Source organism: Asparagus officinalis, chromosome 5, assembly GCF_001876935.1.
Source record: "Asparagus officinalis chromosome 5, Aspof.V1, whole genome shotgun sequence".
NCBI lineage: Eukaryota > Viridiplantae > Streptophyta > Magnoliopsida > Asparagales > Asparagaceae > Asparagus > Asparagus officinalis.
This window is the reverse complement of record NC_033798.1, coordinates 2,438,406-2,444,335: the sequence shown is the minus strand read 5'-3', so window position 1 is coordinate 2,444,335 and position 5,930 is coordinate 2,438,406. Positions and strand designations below refer to the sequence as shown.

General features: G+C 48.4%; 1 pseudogene; it reads left to right on the top strand.

The window, feature by feature from the left end:
• The window catches only part of LOC109839873, a 21,289-nt pseudogene continuing 15,590 nt past the window's right edge, over nt 232-5,930 (top strand).

Sequence of the window (5,930 nt, the reverse complement as noted above, 5' to 3'; positions counted from 1 at the left end):
TCGCTCGACTGCGACTTTCCAGCCCTCGCCAGTTTGGCGCCTACAGACCAGCCTTGATTCACATTGTGGTAATGCCTCGTCCAAGCCAGCTTCCGTACTGCATAGTGGTTTGCATAGCACCCGACGCTCCCGCGCTTCGGCTGTGGACCGTGACTGGCGTGTAACTCGGTGTTTAGATTAGCTCTCCCCGAGTGACTGACCGGAGTTTGAACCTTACTTTCTGAGCTGCAAATGCGTCTGTTAGCAGCCCACACAAGACTATCCCCTGTTGAGCCAATGAGGTTAGAGGCTGAGGCAGTCCCAGGTTGATTCCCGCAGGATCGGGACAAACGCCACCTCCCAACCCGAGCCCACAGCAGGATACCGAGCTAACAAAGACTCCGTCGGCGATTGGCACGCAATGAGGGACAGAGGACCTCGTTCCATTCCACAGACGCAGGCATCCTGGTGCACAGTGGCGACTCGCGAAGATTACGGATGACTTGTTTCCCGAGCGCAGGTTCCTGCACTTCATCTTTTCTCATTCTATCCCTTCCAGACAGTGTCTGAACACTGCACTTATGCAGTCTTGAGTGTTCCAGATACCACAGTTGTATCAAGAGTGAAGATTTCCGCTCCTCCTCCCCAAGCCGAGACCTTCGACCACTCCCTCATTGCCTTGCGCGAGCAAGAAGATATGCTCGCGCGACCTCGTGTAGCCGCTTCACGAACGGCATCTGACATGGATCTGGCCCTGGAGATGACCTATATTCAGTGACAGAGGGGTAAACGATCTCACCTCCTCTTCCGAACCATTTTCCTTCTTGGTTATTTTCTGAACATTGACTCCCATGCCTGTTTCCACTTTCCTATATAGGCACGGTGCGTGGGGAGGATGCAGATGACGCTGTTCCGCATCCCTGCTCCCTTACTCTCCCGCTTGAGTCTGTACCCACTACCCCTGCTAGACGAAGTCCTACAGGGCGTTGCTGACATTAGGGAGGAGAATCATGTGTAGGAGCCAGATCCTGTGCCAGTCCAAGGTACATCTATCACTGACAGCGACCTTTCAGATAACTACATTTAATGACATTGGTCTATCTCTACTGTCCTTCCTTACTCCCTTGTTCCTTCAGCTATTTAATCTTTGCATGGAGGGCGAACCTTTGAAACGAAAGAGCCTGATCGCACCCCTCCCTGTGCAGACGGCGTAACTCATTTCCATTAGTTGTAGTCCTCTTTCATTATTCTTTGCGCACCTATATTCTTTTATGTCAGGATTCTCCATCGACGATTTTTGCGAGGGAAGCTGTTTGCCGGACACTCCTTATTATGCCACCGACATATATAGCTCACCTCAGATTGCACATGGACCAGCTTCACCTGCGAGACATGTTCATTATCGTCCGCCCATTCTCGTTTAACAATTCCCTGCCACAGGAATGCTTCCTTTGAAGGTATGTGCCTACCCCTGCCTGATGGTGCATTCATTCATGAGGACTAGTCGACCCCTTTGCACCTAATGCCCCAGCAGCTCATAATGTAACGCCCACTGCGAATTCTGTCTTGAATCTTGACAGAGAGCTTTTGTTGTAGATAAGACCATGGTCTAGTTCGAGCCCGGCCTGTCGCGACCCAACTCCAGCCAGTCGATGCAGCTACAGTTGTTATATCTCCATCACCCCCAGTGGGCATCTCTTCTACGGGAAGGAAGGTATAATTATAATTAGATCGGCGACGCCCCGCTTCATTTCCTCATCGACGGCTTTTCGACGAACTCTCTTCTTTTGTGTAGGGCTTCCGCTTCATCAGCTTTCACTATCCCTCGCTTCACAAGGAGGTTGTTCATCAGGCGGGATGCTCCTGAGGACAGATCATCCATCAGCGTAGAAGTCCGCCCTCTTATTTCTCCTCCCTGACTGATTCACTTAATTTCGGCACAACTCCTCCACGACGTTAACTTCTCTGTCCGCCCACACTTTATCAGCCCCTACCTCCGGATCTCCAAGATAAACTGATTAGGGACACTAGGATGTCAGGATCTCCCACCCGCACTGCGACTATGCAGTGATGACCCTTGACTCGCTTCCCATAGAGAGGCCGTGAGCTTCCACACTGTCTTCATCGACTCCTCTACGTGGCGGATACACGGCTTGCCCTCTTCATTCGTTGCTGCCGAGTTGCCGATGTCTCGCTTACAGACACTGGCATGCGTAAGAGCGTCAGCGCACCCAGTACTCGCGAATGGGTTGCCGAGCTCGGAGATTCAGCGGATGCAGCGTGGGATCCGCCATACGCATTCGAGTTGCAGGCCGTGATTTCGCACCACTACTTTGCGCAAACGGACCACTCCGGAATCAAATCTTCCTCCCGCCCTTCAACCTCGAGGAGCTTGATTCTCAGACTAGATCAGACTCTTCCGACGTACGAACTCCGTGAAGAAGGAAGACACTAAAGATGCCAGCATCCAGCAAGCAAATGCTGCCTTTATCTCAGGCATGAGGCTCGAGGTCCTTGGACCAGCAGAGACTGGCTGCACGACCAAGCGAGTGAGGTGGCTGTGGGCACTTAATAGCCTCGGCCGAACGCAAGACGTCTGTTTAGAAACCGGCTGAGTTTGCGAGGGGAGCTTTAGACGCTCTTATGACGAGACAGTTATCTGAATTCAGGTCGCTAGCAGATTTCCTTTGAGACGCCGCATGCGGACACTACCATAGGTCGACGGTTGCATGTATGATTTATAATTTGCTCCGAAAACCTTGACATTTGCCATTCTCCTTTAGGGATTCGTTTCTTTATCTTTATAGCTTTGTTACTGACTTCCTCAGATCCACGTTCTCGAAATGACATGTCTGCTTATGACCACTGGGTGATACTGCATAGCGATATTTTTGGCCAAACCCCAGCCCTTCACACGGTTTCGCACATTTACCCTTTACCCGGACTCCTCACGGTTTCGCGAGATCGCGGCTAGCATCGCGTGATTAATCGCCGAATCCGCTCCGCACCTTAACGTTTGTGCCTAAAGGGAATGAACTCCCTTATGCACTTCCTGCTATGCCATGGTCGAGATAATAGACTTCGCCACTTGTTTACGGGACTAGGCCGCTACGAGCCCGGGGCCGCACCTGGTTTCACCGGTGTTGACTGTTTAGCGACTTTTTTTGCGCCCTAACCCACGCCTCTCAACGGGTTTGCTGTCGCCCTTTACACTCTACCACAGCCAATCGACCTACCGTTTGCAGTCGCGGCCGGTAGCATGGCGGGCCATTATCGGAATCCGATTCCGCACTTTGTTAACGTGCTAGCGCGCCACGCTCTTGCTCCGCCCTGCCCCTCCCCCTCGTGTGCCCTAACGGACATGAACTCCCTTAGAACTTCGTGCTATTGCACTGCTCGAATACAATAGAAGAACCTTCCAGCCATTGTTACGGGAAATAGGCTACCCGGCCAGACACCCCACGCGACCCTCCCTCACCCCCCTCCGCACGAACCACCTTCCCCACCCCACCTAACAGCCACACACCCTCCACGTCCGTCCCCCCCCCCCCAGGGGCCCCCTGCTCACGCCGCCGCGCCCTCCCGCGCTGGCTGTCAGCCGGAATTGGGGGACTCGTCGATAGAGAGATGCTCGAGGCGAGATCGAGTAGCGGTAGATGGGCCGTGCGGGTGCACGTTGAGGGGCAGTTGGGGGAGTCCCCCCGTAGCGTTCCGGGTTGGGGTGAGCTCGAGAGAGGCAGCTCTGAGAGCGGTTAGGTCCTTTTTTCCTTGCGGGCGGGGGGAGCGCGAGGGAGGGAGAGAAGAGAGAGAGTGTGTCACGAGCTGTTTGTAACAAAAAGCCTTGGATTTTTGCAAAAAAACCCAAATCGGTTAAGATGCGTACGAAGTTATGCGTATGAGAAATGCGCTGTATATATATATGATATAATTTTAAAAAGAAAATAAATATAACATCATCAAATATCAAATTTATAATTTCACATCTAGAGAATCATAAAGCTTTTGCATCACTTGTTCTCCATAAATACCAGATTTATTCTGAAAATACATTTTTTGCAATAAAAATTATAAATAATAAAAAAACATATTTGAAGTTGATTTCTTAAAACAAATCTTACATGCAACATTTGCTGCAATTCAATTTATGCAGCAAATTCTTAAAACAAATCTTACGGCATATTTTTTTCCCGCTACAGTAATCCCGGTTTTAACTACCACAATGTTTTTTGAAAATTTTGAATTGCTACAGTATCTCACATCTGTTACAATATTCCCATGCGCTACAATAATATTTTTTTCCAGAAAATGTTGTGCCCAGCCTCACGTTTGATACAGTAGTATAAATAGTGAATTTTGGGTTCTTCCATTTATATAGAGGAGTAGATGCAAAACTGACAGTCCTCAATATAAATTTGATAATGATAGGCTATTGGCTTTCAACCCATTTTTCAGATCCATTAATGATCCAGTCCACAATTTCGGCCCAATTCTCCACCACGCGATTTCGCCCGACAGCTCCCCAGCAAAAAATCCGTGGACCCCACTACAAACCCCAAACCCAGCCCCGTAATTTCGGCGGCGAGCGACCGCACGCCTCAAGATAAAGAAGAGCAAAAGCCCGTTCAAATTCTCTCCTCTTGATCGCGACTCTTTTTAATTCCCTCCAACACAAAAAACCAGCGATCTTCATCTCTCGGTCGCCGATCGCGACGGCGACGTTCGTAGCGTCGCGTCGCCTCAACTCGTCGCCGGCGATTCTCACGGCGGTTCTGCGCGATGGCGCGGCCGATCTCGACCGGGTCCGGAGAGGAGAGAGACACATTCGGCCCGATCAAAGTCCCAAATGATAGGTTCGAACTCTTTAGCCGGCTAATTTGGACGATCATTTCTCGATTATTGATCTTTTTAAGGGTTTTGTTGAGGGTTGTGGGGAGCGCAGACGCAGAGATCGCTGCAGAACTTTGATATCGGCGGTGGGAGGGAGCAGACACCTGAACCGATTGTTAGGGCTTTTGGTGTTCTGAAGAAATGCGCAGCGAAGGTCGTTATTTATCTATTTATCTATTTATTGTTTAGGCTTTTATGTTTTGGTTCTCTTAGTGGAAATGCCTAGTAGAAAACAGGCTAGCTAGCTGCACTGACAGTTCACAGTGAGCAGTGTTAGTTGCTTATGCCTGAGGAATTTGTTTGTGACTAACGATTACTAGCTCTTCTGTTGATTTAACGGAATTAATGGCTTCGTTTTGAGTAATGATGTTGGTTAAATATAAGCTCTTTGCAGCTTTTCTAATGTCTTCCCCGTTTGAAGTTCGTATACATTAGTGGAGCTTGTCGAGTACCTAACACATGTAATACCTCTTATTGAAATTCTGTTGCTTTTAAGTTCTAAAGTATACAATTAAAAATTCACATCTTTTCACTAGGAAATATCAGCGTTATTTGATTTCTGGATGTTCTGATTATGAGAATAATTGCCTGGGGCCTGATTATGATTGTATTTCTCTGGCATCCTACAGTTTTCTCAATTTTTTTACACAAATATTTGCTCATATTGAAACCCAACATTTGTTGGTGCAGGTGAACATGGAGTATGGTCTTGATCCAACTATAGGAAAAGCAATAATACAAGCTGCCGAAGAGGTTGCTAAGGGGAAGTTGAATGATCATTTCCCTCTTGTTATATGGCAGACTGGAAGTGGGACTCCGAGCAACATGAACGCCAATGAGGTCAGCATCTATGGGTTCACATATTTATTGCTCTAGCATGGAAGTGCTAATATTTTTAATTAAGGAATAAAATGTCACATCTATACTTAGCATTATTGTAAACAGGGAAAAAATGGGTATAAGCTGAAAACTCAATCCCTAATAAGCTGTCAAGAGATAGGTTAGTGGAGAGATTCATGTGATGATGACATCCAACTGGTGGGCACCAGCATTTCCTATCTCTT